Source organism: Rhynchophorus ferrugineus, unplaced genomic scaffold (genome assembly GCF_030347505.1).
Source record: "Rhynchophorus ferrugineus isolate W39M unplaced genomic scaffold, kcgeb_rfMv2 rfM2, whole genome shotgun sequence".
NCBI lineage: Eukaryota > Metazoa > Arthropoda > Insecta > Coleoptera > Curculionidae > Rhynchophorus > Rhynchophorus ferrugineus.
Window position 1 is genome coordinate 85314035 of NW_027472581.1, and position 15203 is coordinate 85329237.

General features: G+C 33.3%; 1 long non-coding RNA gene across 1 annotated transcript; it reads right to left on the minus strand.

Annotated features, from left to right (window-relative positions):
* Positions 1 to 8829: 8829 nt before the first annotated feature.
* LOC143191545 (uncharacterized) lies at positions 8830 to 10550 on the minus strand. Its single transcript, XR_013004539.1, has 4 exons — positions 10492 to 10550; positions 10254 to 10313; positions 10084 to 10177; positions 8830 to 9070 (listed from the first exon to the last, which is right to left on the minus strand). It is a non-coding gene; the product is annotated as an uncharacterized LOC143191545 (long non-coding RNA).
* Between the last annotated feature and the right edge of the window lie 4653 nt (positions 10551 to 15203).

The following is a 15203-nucleotide window of genomic DNA, read 5'->3' on the forward strand; positions in this document are numbered from 1 at the left end:
AGAAAGTTAAATATTTTCAAAACTATTTATGAACCAGTGTTGATACTTTAATGTGAATCGTGTTATAATACAATATGTTAAGAAACAAAGAAAGGGTAGCGATTTCCAAACGTTTGCAGGCAAAAATATAAATAAATAGAATATAGAGACTGTTGTTAGATGTAGTTTGGAGAACATCTTAATGTGAAATTACATGTTAGCACTCCAGTAGCTACCGATATATTAAAAAAGTCATACAATCAAAAAGTTGTAATAATCAATTTAGGGAAGAATGGAATAAGTTTGTATGTCAATATTACTAGATATACCACTTAATATTCATATATTTAATTCAAATTATATTATTTCAAAATTTTTCCATTAATGTTAGATATGGTTGAAACTTCCAATAGAGATAACAGTCATTTGGATGACAGGAACAGAAGCGTTACAAAATTACTATAGGGTACCATGGAATTGGTGCCACAATAATGTGAAGACAACAGATTGTGAGGGTGTATTTGCAAAATGAATGTTATCTGTAATGTCATTTTTGGTTCAACAATCAAACCAACTTATAGTCTATTCAAAGTTTTTTTGTACATACCTCATCAAGATGTTTAATGTATTGCTGCCGTAATTTCTAAATTCGTTTTAACATCAGACAATATTTTCCTTCTCAATTTATTCTGGTTAAAAAGAGACACAATGCTGTTTGATTAGTTTGAACACGAAGACGATTGTTCAATTATTTTATTTAGATTAGAATTTTGTTTTTGGTCTAAAACCCAGAGTTCTTCGTTTAATTGCCATTGTTTATCGCTATGTACCCAATGATATTTTGATCCAAGTACAACTTCACAAAATGAACACTAGTAATAAATTAATTTTAAAAATTAATTAATTGTACTAAGCTTATCTATTGTAAGATGTAATTAATTTAAAAAAAATCACATTTTTAGAATTACAAAATCATTCAGCACTGAGACTTATATGTTCTGGTAACCCTGGTATGGTTAAGAAATGTTTGGATTTTAATTTCATTAGTAAAACATTTGAGTGTTAGTTTCCACGTTTTAGAAGTAGTACGAATTGAACATCTGGCAAGAAACATTCAAGAATAGTTTGCAATTGACGATGTTAAAAATGAGCTAATTGCACTAAATCCTATTTGGAGTTGGTTCCATCTTATGGTAAATCATGATTTACATCAATGGACTGTCATTTACCAAATTGATTTCTTGGAGTTATAATCTATTTCTGGATCATAATAGAATATTTCTCGTTCCAGGATCACCGCGCCTGCCGAATTACTTCATTTTATTGTGTCGGTCTGGCTGTTGTTGTGTCAGATGTGCGCGAACTCCTTGTATTCTGAGACTATCCACTCCATTTCTAGTCAGTTTCTAATGTAATTATGACATACCAATACGATTATTATTATTTTCTGCCACATTTGATTTACTTCTACGACCTAAGCCAGCTCCTCCTTGGCATTCTTAACAATAAAAGTAAAATAAATTCTCGCACACTAAATTTCTGATTGTTTAAAAATGTGATTGCTTTTACTATTTTCCTCGCAATTATTCATTCAACTCTGATCTTCTGCACATTCTCCAGTAGTTGTATGGCTGCCACGTCACTGTGGAGCTTAGTGATTTTTTTTACTGCCAGTTCTTGGCAGTGTTATATTACTAGTCGATTCATACAACTCCGTATATACACTCTCTAAGTCCAAATACGTTTTTTTTTATAGATTAATATATCAATCTCTTTAATCTCATATCCAGTTGGGAATATCTTCTGATTTGACGACTAACTGTATAACGTTATATTACAATTGATGCTCGAAATTAGCTTTCGAAAAGACCTGTAGTTTTTTACGTGATGTTCAAACGCTGTCAGAAAGATATGGTGAGAATTTCGAGGTGTTTGGACGAGATAAAGATGGAGACATCCATACGACATAAGTAGCAGTAGTATTGTATGTTTTATTGGGTGGACTATATTTGGTTTATACAATCTGTTTTATATCGATAAAGAAGACAATTCCTAATATGCAGATAAAACCCGAAGAATAAATAGTTCAGGGCCTTCTAACTTGACTCAAGCGGCTGTCCAGAAGATATAAAAGGGTGGCAATGAAAATAAAGTTTATCTGTTGTTCCAAAACAAAAAGTGTTGTTAACAGCCATAACCTGAAATAAGCTGTATCATTGACTGATAAATCGATCTCTCTTAGATTCAGTTGACAATATTTGCCGACTAAATGTCGTAGACATACATTTTTTGGCTAACGTGATGTTCCAGTTGGTGAAACATGATCATAGATCGGTTAGCCCCAAGAGACATGTTATTTTTTCTGATACGACATTCAAATGCTCATTGATCAATCAATTTCTTTGTTCTTAGGTTCCGCTAAGTATATCTTCCAATTACGGCGATTTTGTCTAACGTGATGTTCCAATTGATGAAAAATGATCATGGATCGATTAGCCCCATGAGATGTGTTAATTTTTCTGATACTATATTTCAGTGCTTATGATAATCAATCTCTTTGTTCTTGGGTACAGTTGAGAATATCTTGAATGAGACGTGTTGTTTTTTTCTGATACGATATTCAAACGCTTATGATAAGTCAATCTTTTTATTCTTCGCGCACTTTAGGAATATATCGTGAATAAAAAACTAAAGAACCGAAACATATATGGCGATTTTGTCTAACGTGATGTTCCAGTTGATGAGACATGATCATGGATCGTTTAGCCTCATAAGACGTGTTGTTTTTTCTTATACGATATTCAAATACTTATGGTGAATCAATCTCTTTGTTCTTGGGTATAATTTGGGAATATATCATAATTAAATAATTAAAGATCCGAAACATACATGACGATTTTCTCTAACATGATGTTCCAATTGATGAAACATGATCATCGATCGATTAGCCCCATGAGACGTGTTGTTTTTTTTTTCGATACAACATTTAAATGCTCATTGATAAATCGTCTCTTTGATCTTAGGTCCAGTTAGGAATATCTTTCAACTAAAAAAGTAAAAGTTTGAGACATACACGGCGATTTTGTTTAACGTGATGTTCCAATTGATGAATTGATTAGTCCCAAGAGACGTGTGTGGTAGTAAGATGTGGTAGTAAGTTATCATGAGGTTTTTGAGGGTTGGATGATGTTGTTGGTGATGATGTCAAGGTGTTTGGGCTAGATAAAAATGGCGACATCTACACGACATGAATAGTAGCGGTAGCAGCAGTAGTAGTAGCCGATTCGCGGTCGTTTTCCGCCAACGGCGACGGCCGCCGCCACGAAACAGGTCTTTGCGTCGCGCGAGAGTTTTGGCGTCACCTTCAAAGAATAATAATCATCAGTACGGGAAGAGAATGTTGCAGGACCGTGGCAGCTCGCATTCCGTGCACCTCTCGTATCGGCGAACCACATCGACGACCACATCGGTGTCGCAGCGTAGGTCGAAGGAAAAGACGACTGCCAGTCTACCAGACGATCGGCGCGGAACGCTCTTTGGTGCCGTCATCCGAAAATTGTGACTAAAGCAATAAAAACGACGCGTTTGTGGGTGTCCGTTTCCTAATTTTATTCAATCTGTCGAGTTGACGGCGACTAGTTGTACTCTCTAGTGCATATTCAGTGCCGGTGGTGTTGATAGACGCGCATTCTGTGTGAACTGATCTCCGGCCGTCGTGCTCCGACTACGCGCCCGCCCTCCCCTCCGCCCTGCTCCCCCCCGACCATAGACATGTAGTCTGTCGCGGCCAGAACGTTGCTGCCGATACTCCACTGTCACGGAATTCCTTTGGGTACGGTAATTATAACCTTAATACCGTTCGCATTCCTCCGCTGCATTTATATAACGTCTTTTTTCCATTTCCCCCATTTCGGATTCGATTTAATTATCACAGACGACTCAAGACTTACACCTCGAATGTTATAACGCACTCACTGTCGCAGAACATACTAAAAAACCTAAAAAATATCTGTCAGTTATAAAATGACATCCTGCGCCATCTCTTAGGTAGTAACTTAGTTATTAAAGTTAGACCGTTCACTCTAGATATGCATGTTTTTATGACAATTTTAGTCAACCATGATTTTAAACTCATAGTTGTTTCCTTTTGGCGCCTTTTTTCCAAGATAAATCGAGTAAAGTTGGTTATGCATAGGTTATATATGTCTAGAGCGCCATCTATCAGGTAATTAACATTTGTAGGTTAGTTTTGTTATATTTCAAAGCAGATACCGAAAACTATACAAAATTGTTGATGAATATCATTGACAATCCTCCGCTTCACTTTTATAAACTGTTTTTTCCATTTATCCCGTTTCGGATTAGACTTAATCATCACACACAACTCAAGACTTACACCTCGAATGTTATAGAGCACTCAGTGTTGCAGAACATGCTAGAAAAACCCATTAAATATCTGTCAGTAGAAAATGACATCCTGCGCCATCCCTTGGATAGTAACTTAGTTATTAAAGTTAGACCGTTCACTCTAGATATGCATGTTTTTATGACAATTTTAGTCAACCATGATTTTAAACTCATAGTTGTTTCCTTTTGGCGCTTTTTTCCAAGATAAATCGAGTGATGTTGGTTATGCATAGGTTATATAAGTCTAGAGCACCATCTATCAGGTAATTAACATTTGTAGGTTAGTTTTGTTATAATTCAAAGCAGATATCGAAAAGTATACACAATTTTTGATGAATATCATTGACAATCCTCTGCTTCACTTTTATAAACTGTTTTTTCAATTTATCCCGTTTCGGATTAGACTTAATCATCACACACAACTCAACACTTACACCTGGAATGTTGTAGAGCACTCAGTGTCGCAGAACATGCTAGAAAAACCGATTAAATATCTGTCAGTAGTAAAATGACATCCTGCGCCATCTCTTGGGTAGTAACTTAGTTATTAAAGTTAGACCTTTCACTCTAGATATGCATGTTTTATGACAACTTTAGTTAATATGGATTGATTATGACGATGATAATTAATAATGAGAAGTTATTCTTTCTTGAACGAAAATTAGTAATCATGTTAGTGAACCCTATATATATATTGCGTGTAAAATAATCAATCAACCAGTATTGGTTGATTCGTTTTATTTCTGTACTGTTATTTTTAATTACAATATCAGACTTTTTTATTTTCCAAGCATTTAACAATTTTCTCAATTAGCAACAAGTATCTTGTGTGATTTACAATATATAATGATGTGTTGAAGATCCCTTCTGTAAATGAACTCCTGTACAAACTTATCAACTAGAACTTAATTACTGTTATATGTTATTTCAAAAACTATTCTATGTGTATACGAGAGTGCCCCGATGAATACTTGGTCTCGTTAGACTCTTCTCCTTCGATGGCTATCGTCAAAAATTGGTTTAACGAGTTTCGACATGGTCTCACGTCGGTTTTTGATGATACACGACCAGATCCCCTGAAAACGGCTAACACGGAGGATAACATGACAAAAAGCACCACATGATCGCCAATTGAATATGCGTGAGGTCTCTGAGACACTAGACATAGACTTTTCCACCATGACAACGCGTTTACTCACACTTCTGCACTAGCCATGGCCAAATTGGCCGAATTGGGCCATGAACTGCTGCCCCATCCACCATATTCTCAAGATTTGGACCCGTGTGACTTATTTTTGTATCCGAACATGAAAAAGTCACTCGCTGGTTAGACATTTGAGTCAAATTAGAAGGTTATAGCCGCCATAGAGGCCCACTTTGCAGACCTCGAGAATACATACTTTTCAGATGGATTAGAGACGTTGGAGCATTGCTGCGTTTAGTCTATTGAGCTAAAAGGAGATTATTTGGCCAGGTCAGATGGTAGTAAATATTTTATAACAGGTTAATTGAAAAATCACCGGCCTGACACATAGATGGCGCTTCTACAATTAAATCCATATGTTTTTTAGTTAGCCCTAACCCTCAAAAGATGCGTGTATAAATTTGATAGTTGTCGGATCATTAGTTTCTGAATTATAGTATTTTGAGTGAAGCAGCTTTTGTTACTGTAAAAAAATCGATAAAAAGGAATTTCGCGTGTTGATAAAATATTGCTTTTTGAAGGGAAAAAATACAGTTGAAGCAAAAACTTGGCTTGATGCCGAATTTTCAGAAACTTCCCCAGGAAAATCAACTATCAATGATTGGTATGCCAAGTTTAGACGTGGTGAATTGAGCACCGAAGACGGTGAACGCAGTGGACACCCAAAAGAAGTTGATACCGAAGAAAACATATCAAAAATCCACAAAATGATTTTGAATTACCGTAAATTTAATAAACTAAAGATATCAACTGAACGTGTACATCATATAGTCACGAATATTTGGATATGAGCAAGCTCTGAGCATAATGGGTGCCGCGTGAGCTCACTTTTGACCAAAAACAACGTGAGTTGATGATTCGGAGTAGTGTTTGAAGATGATCAAGTATAGTTAAAACAAACTTGGAAACATTAAAATGAGAAGCGCTACCCCATCCACCCTATACTTTAGACTTTACTCTTTCTGATTACTACTTGGTCCGATATATGGGTCATGACCTGTTTGAGCAGCGCTTCACTTATGAGGATATCAAAAAATGGGTGATATCGTGAAGGGCTTCAAAAGATACATCTTTTATCGAGATGGAATCCGTAAAATGCCTGAAGAAGATGTGAAAAAGCAGCCGCTATCGATGGACACTACTTTGAATAAAATACATTGTACCTATTCTTCATAATAAAGCTTCAATTAAAAAATTAAAAAATCCATTAAACTAATTTATAGGCCTATACATAGCGTCATCTATCTGTTAACAGTGGACCGACGAATCTGCCACTTATTTTTCAACGGCCGAATTGAAATTTTTGTGTTTTTGTTACAAAACGTAGCCACTAATGTAATACAGCAATAGGAATTGTACCCGAACCTGTCTGTTTATACCGTCCCCCGTCCTACATTCGCTTTACATAACTCCCCCCGCTGTCTCTCCCCGCTCTGGGGCCGAATATTTTGTTTACCCAACGAGACCAACTTTCTTTCTCGCTTGACATCGATAGCGGCTCGGAGCCGCGAGCTCACCGGCGCTGGTCCTTCTCGTTCTTCGGCGGCTATGTATCGAATTGACGAAAAAATTGCACATTAAGATCTAGGCGAACGGTGGTATTTTCGTCAATCCCGTCCGCTGTCCTTGGATTCGTTTATTTGTCCGAATATCGACGATAGATCCGCCCGAGTAAGAGAGAAGAGGCAAACTGGTTGGATTTGTTAAAGTGGAACGATCTTCTGAACAACAACAACAACAACAACGAGAAAAAACGATGATAAGAATTTCAAAAATGTCATAAATCATGTCTTAAACAAACCATCGATATCGCGTTACGTCGAGACTGTTGTTATACGTAGTTGATAACTGCTAAGACATACACGGAAACCAATATGTCATTCTCTGAAGGTACATGAAGGTAACGAGATAATAAGAGAAAATATGTATTTCTATTTACCATTGATATTAAAATTGCATCAATATGTAGGGAATAAGCTACGAGGGTAACAACAAAAATGCGAATGAACGATGAAAAGAATTTAAAAAGTACCATAAATCATGTTTTAAACAAATCGCGGATGTTATGTTACGTGGAGACAGTTGTTATACGTAGTTGATAACTATTCAGACATATACGGACATCCGTATGATATTCTCCAAAGGTACATGGAGGTAAGGAATGCAATAAGAGGAAATATATTAACTGGAAATGTATTAATATTTACAAATGATATCAAACTTAACATCAATATGTATAGAGCAAGCTACGAGTTAAAATATGTTAAAATTTAATGCATACACAGTGGTCTGCTAACGATATTCTGGGCAACAACAGTAACCAAAATGAGGATAAACGATGATAAGAATTTAAAAAATACCATAAATCATGTTAAAAACAAATCGCGGATGTCATGTTACGTTGAGACTGTTGATGTACGTAGTTAATAGCTGTTAAGACATACACACAAACCAATATTTCATTCTCTAAAGGTACATGGAGGTAACAAGGCGATAAGAGGAAGTATGTATTCATATTTACCATTGATATCAAAATTATATCGATATGTAGAGTATAAGTTACGAAAGTATGTTGAGATGTAATGCATTCATATTGGTCTGCTTCTCTACCAGAATAAATTAATAAAGCATTATGTTTTCAGATTTTTAAGTGATTCCTACCATGATTCATCGCCATTTAGGCAATATATTGGTATACTTGATATTGACGCGCAACGAGATTTCATATTTATGTTAGTACATATATTGTTGATGAAGTACATTACAATCAGAATGTTTAAGTCAATCAAGCAGAAGCTTAGTCTACAATAAAAGAAGCTAAAACAGGTGTACCACAAGGAAGTGTACAGACAATAGTGAAGAAGTCTCACGAAAATGACAACAGGCAAGTGACAATATATATAATTGGACACAAGCTTCGAAAATAAGAATTAGTGAAAGTAAATCTGTACATGTGTAGCTCACCTATAAACAGACAGTACAAGCACCACTAACATTAAATAATACCCTATTTCCATATAGCAACAACGCTAAATATCTCGGAATGAATCTTGATGCAAAACTTCGCTGGAAGGAACATATAAAGAAGAAAAGAAAAAGACTGCTATTGAAATATAGGAAAATGTACTGGCTAATTGGAAAAAATCACAATTATCAGTACATAATATATTGCTATGATAAATAATTAGGAGGACCCATCGGCACTATCTCAGTCTCTGGTGAAATAATGTTTATACATGTCACTGCTGTATCTTTTATTATATGCACCTCACTACATAACACTACACAAGATTAGATGGTTTGATTCTTTTGAGTATGTGTCCTGTTGTGGTGGTATGGAAACGTTGCAATACTTCAATATTTTTGCCCCCTTGTACTTCTCTTGATTTATTGACTCACTGTGGGTATCTGAAGGTCTCGATGTAGGTAATAAGTCCTATAGTATTTGAGTGTGCCCACCATACCTCTCAGGTCTTTGTTCTGAAAAATGTGTACTTTATTTATGTTACTCTTTGTTCTGCAAAAAATCCCCATAATTGAACTCCGTATGTCCACATAGGGTCCATATACATATATATATATATATATATATATATATATATATCCATATACATACATATATATATATATATATATATATATATATATATATATATATATATATATTATATATATATATATTATATATATATATATATATATATATATATATTATTATATATATATATATATATATATATAATAATAAAAAAATTATACCATGAAGCGTTAATAATACTTCGAAGAACTTGGTTTTGATTAGTTTAAGTTGTCTTTATGTAACCCCATAGCTGCACACCATAGACCCAAACTGACTTCAAGATATATTTTTAAAACAGCAATTGATTCTATAGTGATAATTCGGTTTGTCGTCCAAGAAACCACCACATTTCTTGAGGCTTGTTCAAAATTCTGCTTGTTTCTTCTTAATATAGCCTTTCCACTTGAACTTGGTATTCAATGTCATGATCAAGTATTTTACTGTGTTACGGAATACGCATACGGAATTACTCTAGAACTAATTACCACTAGCAGATAATCTGTTTTTTTTTTGTATATAATATTTGCATATGAAAATATATGTGTGTGTGAAAATATATATGTAGTAGTACATTTTCAACTACAAATATCTACGCCTTCATAACCAAAGGTTTGTAAATTGGCTGGAGAGTTCTGCACAAACCTTGAAGGCGATCTACACAAAGGATGCCCAAAAGTTTCATCAATATTGCATCATAAGAACACAAAGCATAATCTGTGTTTGGAGAATCGTTCACTGATTCTAGGCTCTGACTCTAACAACCTCTAGACATATGTTCGGCTTTCAGAAAGCTAAGTGCATAATAAGCTCTATAATTTCTAATAAAACCACCTAAACACGTGAATACAACATTATCAAGAGAGTTTTATTGGATTGCACAAAGAAATCTAATATTAATATAATCTGAATGTACCAAAACAACGTTTTTCGTAACATAGTTAATATCCCATGGTACATTAGAAATAGGAACATCCACAAAGGAACCCGTGAAGAAATTAAAAGGTTTGCTAAAAAATGTCAAAGGATATTCCGTGATCATAAAAACGTCGAAATACTACAACTAGACTCGACAACTGTACTTACTTGGACGTTACACACCCAAAAACTTTGATGCTCTTTAATGAAATGTTCATGTCATCTGGACTATAAAAATAACATGAAAGAAGAATTACTAGATAGTTGTAGCTAATAACTCGTCGTAATATATGTGATTGATATATTTCTGTTTAATATTTTTGAATGATTGCAATCGTAGTTATTCGATTTAATATACTGAGAATTATTGATTTATAACTGATGATTGATGTCAATAACATAATACCTGTCAACTAAAAAAATAAATAAACCGCGACGTTATTTCTTAAACCTATTATATTCAACATTACTTTTAAAATATATATAACACGACTACCAGCCTAGTTTATATTTACACAGCAGCAAACAATTAGACGCATTTAAAACAGTTTTAGATAAATTTCCGTCGTTACCATTTTGCGGTTGAAATGTCGTTTATTATGCGGTAACCCAACAGTGCGTACTTTAAACCATTGCATGACGATTCGCTTTTTAGTATATCCAGGGTTGGGCAGTATTTGATTTATTTATAATTAATACACGTAATGGAAATACAAATATTTATAACACCTGACTGATGTATTTTTTAATATATTTTTGAGATATTTTTTTAATTAGTATTTCAAATACTTGAAAATAACGCTCAATAGCTTTTGTAAGTAAAATAGACTAAAAATAGACATTAAATATGTCAATCCTGATGGCGACGCAACAGAATGTATTTGTTGTTAAATATCAATGCTTTCTTTATTGTTTGTTTATATATATTAATAAATAACGACTTTTATTAAGACCTGAAGTACTGTTGTCATACTATGAGTCCATCTGCCGGTTCCATCGTAAAGTTTGACATTTTTGATGATATACGACACGGACACTATTTGTTTATTTTATATTTAGTTGAAAGTTTCGTCGGCAAGAAATAGAACTGAATGGATTTTTTACGCTTTCGACATAGATTATCACAACAAGAGTACATCAATCAACTTAATTTGATTATAACTACTAATTTAATTAAATTAATAGAGTAATTCAAACATTTTAAAATGTATTGAACACATCAACTTATAAATATAACCGGCCATAACACTGTACTCAACAAATGGGTTTTTAGCCTCATTCCAATCCTTTCTAGTTATTAGTCAAGGGATTTAGTTTAAAAGGTCTTGAGATTACTGCACTTTCTACCTAAAATAAAGATTAAAACCCATTAAATACTGTAATTTCAGAAAAGACTCACTTACCTATGTTATTTTTCAGACAGCAATTATCATATAACGTGCTTGTTGGCAAGTTATTTTTTAGTTAATTATTTTAAAGGATAGTAGCGTAATATCTTCTTCTAAGGATTGTAACTCTCATGTAACTCCATGCAAATCATCTTGTAATTGTCAACTTTAATTATTTTCATGTTACAAGCCGTGGTGTTTGAAATATTTTTGTTAAATATTTTTAAGTCTCCTTTTTACCAACTATGGTTTATCTGGACTAGAGCTACAATTCAACGTGGACTCCGAACCACGGCCCTTGGCGTTAAGCCTACCTACTGGCGAGTGACCATCTTAGATATCATCCCAGAAGACAGCCGGTCTTACCCAACCGGGTTACTGACGTGACTGGTATCACCAAATGGTGCAGCTTTAGATTGGATTCAGGGCAACAAATGTTCATGACTATGGCAAACTTCTATCTACTTTTATCTGTCTTTATACGACCCATATTAGATAAGCTGCAGGATTGCAATTTGCGGCGTTTTACTGTTATCAAATTACAAAACTAAAAAAGAGCTTGGAAAAAAATTACACTTTTTCACCTGAAATAAATTGAACCATATTGTTGTCATGCTGCCCCCCTAGTCTTAAAATGCATTGGTTAGGAGAATAACTCAAAATCTTGCAATTTATATCTTAAAGTTAACTTACCGAAAACATGAAATAATAATTGGAAGTAAGAGGAGCAGCAGTACTAATGATTTTTACAACTAAATTGGCAGCGATTATCCAAAGACATCAAAAGTGGAGTTAGAGTTAGCGAGATTGCTAAACGATAAAAGCAAAATGAACCACGAACGATATCGAAATATAACTAAGACTTCGAAAAATTAATAAGGAATTCATTGAAAATTAAAAAATAATCAAACTTAGATATTTAACACAAAAAAATAACATTTTGAATAAAATATGTACATAATATTTGTTGTCATAACTAAATAAAAATAAACAAAACCTTATTTAACCTATCTACTACACATATTTTATATTCAACTACAATTTAGCTTTTTATCTATTCACAATACTATTTTAACTACCACCATCTGACTATTTTGAAGTCGGTGCCGAACCCAAACAGTTATATTAATTTAGATTTGTTTTGTTGTTAGTTAAATTTTTTGTATATGTCACAAAATTATATTATCATTTTTGTATTTTTAGGCTCGGCACCGACTTCATAGTGATCAGTTAGTAGTAGTTAAAATAATATCGTAAATAGATTAATAGATTTGGGTAGTTAATACCAATCTTGTGTGTTTATAGAATATATAGTTGAATATAAAATTCGTGTAGTGGTTATAATCATAAATAAGGGTTTTGTTTATTTTTATTTAGTTATTACAACGATTATTATATACATATTTTATTCTAAAACGTTTTTTTTTGTGTTAAAAACTTAAGTTTGATTATTTTTAATTTGTAGTTAGTTCCTTATTTATTTTTTGATGTCGGTTCAATTTTTTTTGTTAAAATATTTTATTTCACACTTTTTAGTGTTAGTTATTTAGACAATAAATTATGCAGTTTTTTAATTTAATATTGCAATGGGTAGACCAAGTAAAGGTGCAGGCCTTCATGACTTTCAATATGCCGTATGAGGAACGCTTTAGCCATTACACCTTAGAAACTGTTGCCTACAATGTTTCTAAGACGTCTCATATGATATGGTTATTGCTTAAAAAGCAAACTGATTGACTTTTACACTGAACTACTTCCGATTCTTCATCACATCATCTCAGCAATAACAATAACAATACATCAATATCTGATTAATTTAGATAAAAAATATGTGAAAACTTTGTATGTATCTTTGAAATTTCAGATTTTCCCTCGATTCCCTCCCCCTTCCTCCCAATAGATCCTGATTTGGTTCTAATGGCACTATCTCGGAAGTACACTCTTTCGAATAAAAAATAAAAAATAAATTTTGAAAATCGACCCACAATTGTCGGAGAAATCGGTCGGTTAAAAATGTGTTCATAATAACATAAGTTTGTGCTCATCAGGACCCGTAGAAATATAGTTTTACTTCGTAGATTTTATTCATTCCCCAACTAGAAGTTGTTTGTTTGATAGTACATTTAAAAATCTAATGTTTATTCTAGGAAATGTTGATAATAATAATAGACCGGGCTGGACTACTTCTATTTACATGACCTAACACCTGATTGTATTTTGTATTTTAGGTAAAAATGATTAAAATACTGTACTTTGTATTTTAAATACACGACATCAAATAATTTTGTATTTCGTATTTTAAACATATGCGAGATAGTATTTTATAAGTTAATCGTTCGGCTCAAAGAGCGGGGCCGTGGTGCTTATAAAAAGCTACTCATCAACAGTTAAGTGTGTTCAAACATCGATCGTCGATCGAGAGAGTGGTACATCTCTGTTAGCTTTGACATCAAGTAAAATAATCTGTGATTTAAAGGAAGAAACGTCGAAAAAACAAACCGAAAACGACTTGTTGATTTACGTTCTGTATTTGGCCCCATCTTCTGGTGTAGTATTTATACACACACATACACAAATATATATATATATATATATATATATATATATATATATATACCGAGGAATTTTATATACCGATAAAAAAATAATCTATCCGCTTTCACTTAATAGCTGTATAATGAGAACGACTCGGAAAGATATGTTAGGGAATTCCAACTATTACAGAATTATAAATTAACATACCGAGGAAAGTCATTAAGGAACTGTAAATTGTGGATAAAATTTAATTAATTTTTTTATTATTATCATCGTCGTCATCAACAGCAGCAGCAGCATCGGCTTTGCGTCGGAAACCGTTGCAGTACAGTGAAAGAAACAACCGTAAAAACATTCACGAAAGGACATTTGACGTATCGATTCACTGGAAATGAGTGCGGCCTGGTTAATACCGTCAATTATGGACTCAATCAGGATTTGATGGGGAAAAGGGAGGAAGTCGAAGGAAAACCTTAGAAGATTTTATCTAAAATAATCAAATATTGGGGTATAATGTTATTGTTGAGATGATGTGACTAAAAATCGGAAGTAGTTCAGTGTAAAAGTCATTCAGTTTGCTTTTCATAATATAGTAATTTTATAATCATATGAGACGTCGTAGAAACATTGTAGGCAACTGTTTCTATTGTGTGTAATGGTCAAAACGTTGAGTTCATACGCGGGCGTCGATAGTTCAATTCCCAACAGGGCAAGAGCTTTTTTTGTTCTAGTTTTATTGGAACATTTGTTAAATCAACTCGACTAGGCAGCGGACCCCGGGGACTAAAACGTTGCTTATTTTCAATCATTGTTCCTTTATTCCCATTTTCCTCATTCAGGTTGTACTTTTACTTGGGCTATTAATTGGAATACTTAATAATATAACTGTGTAATTTATTAAATAAATATCTGACGCTAAAAGGAGAAAAATAAAATATTTGTAACAAAAAATTGAACCGACTTAAACGAAAAAATAAATAAGGAGCTCACTAAAAAGTAAGAAATAATCAAACTTACATTTTTAATAGAAAAAAATGTTTTAAAATAAAATATGTACATAATAATTACAATTACAATTACAATTTAGCTTAATACAAATATGTTATAATTAATAAATTATCTTATAAATATATTGTTAATATCTTGTAAACACCTGCAATGATTTTCAGAAAATTTAGGGTTAGGTTTGTTTAGG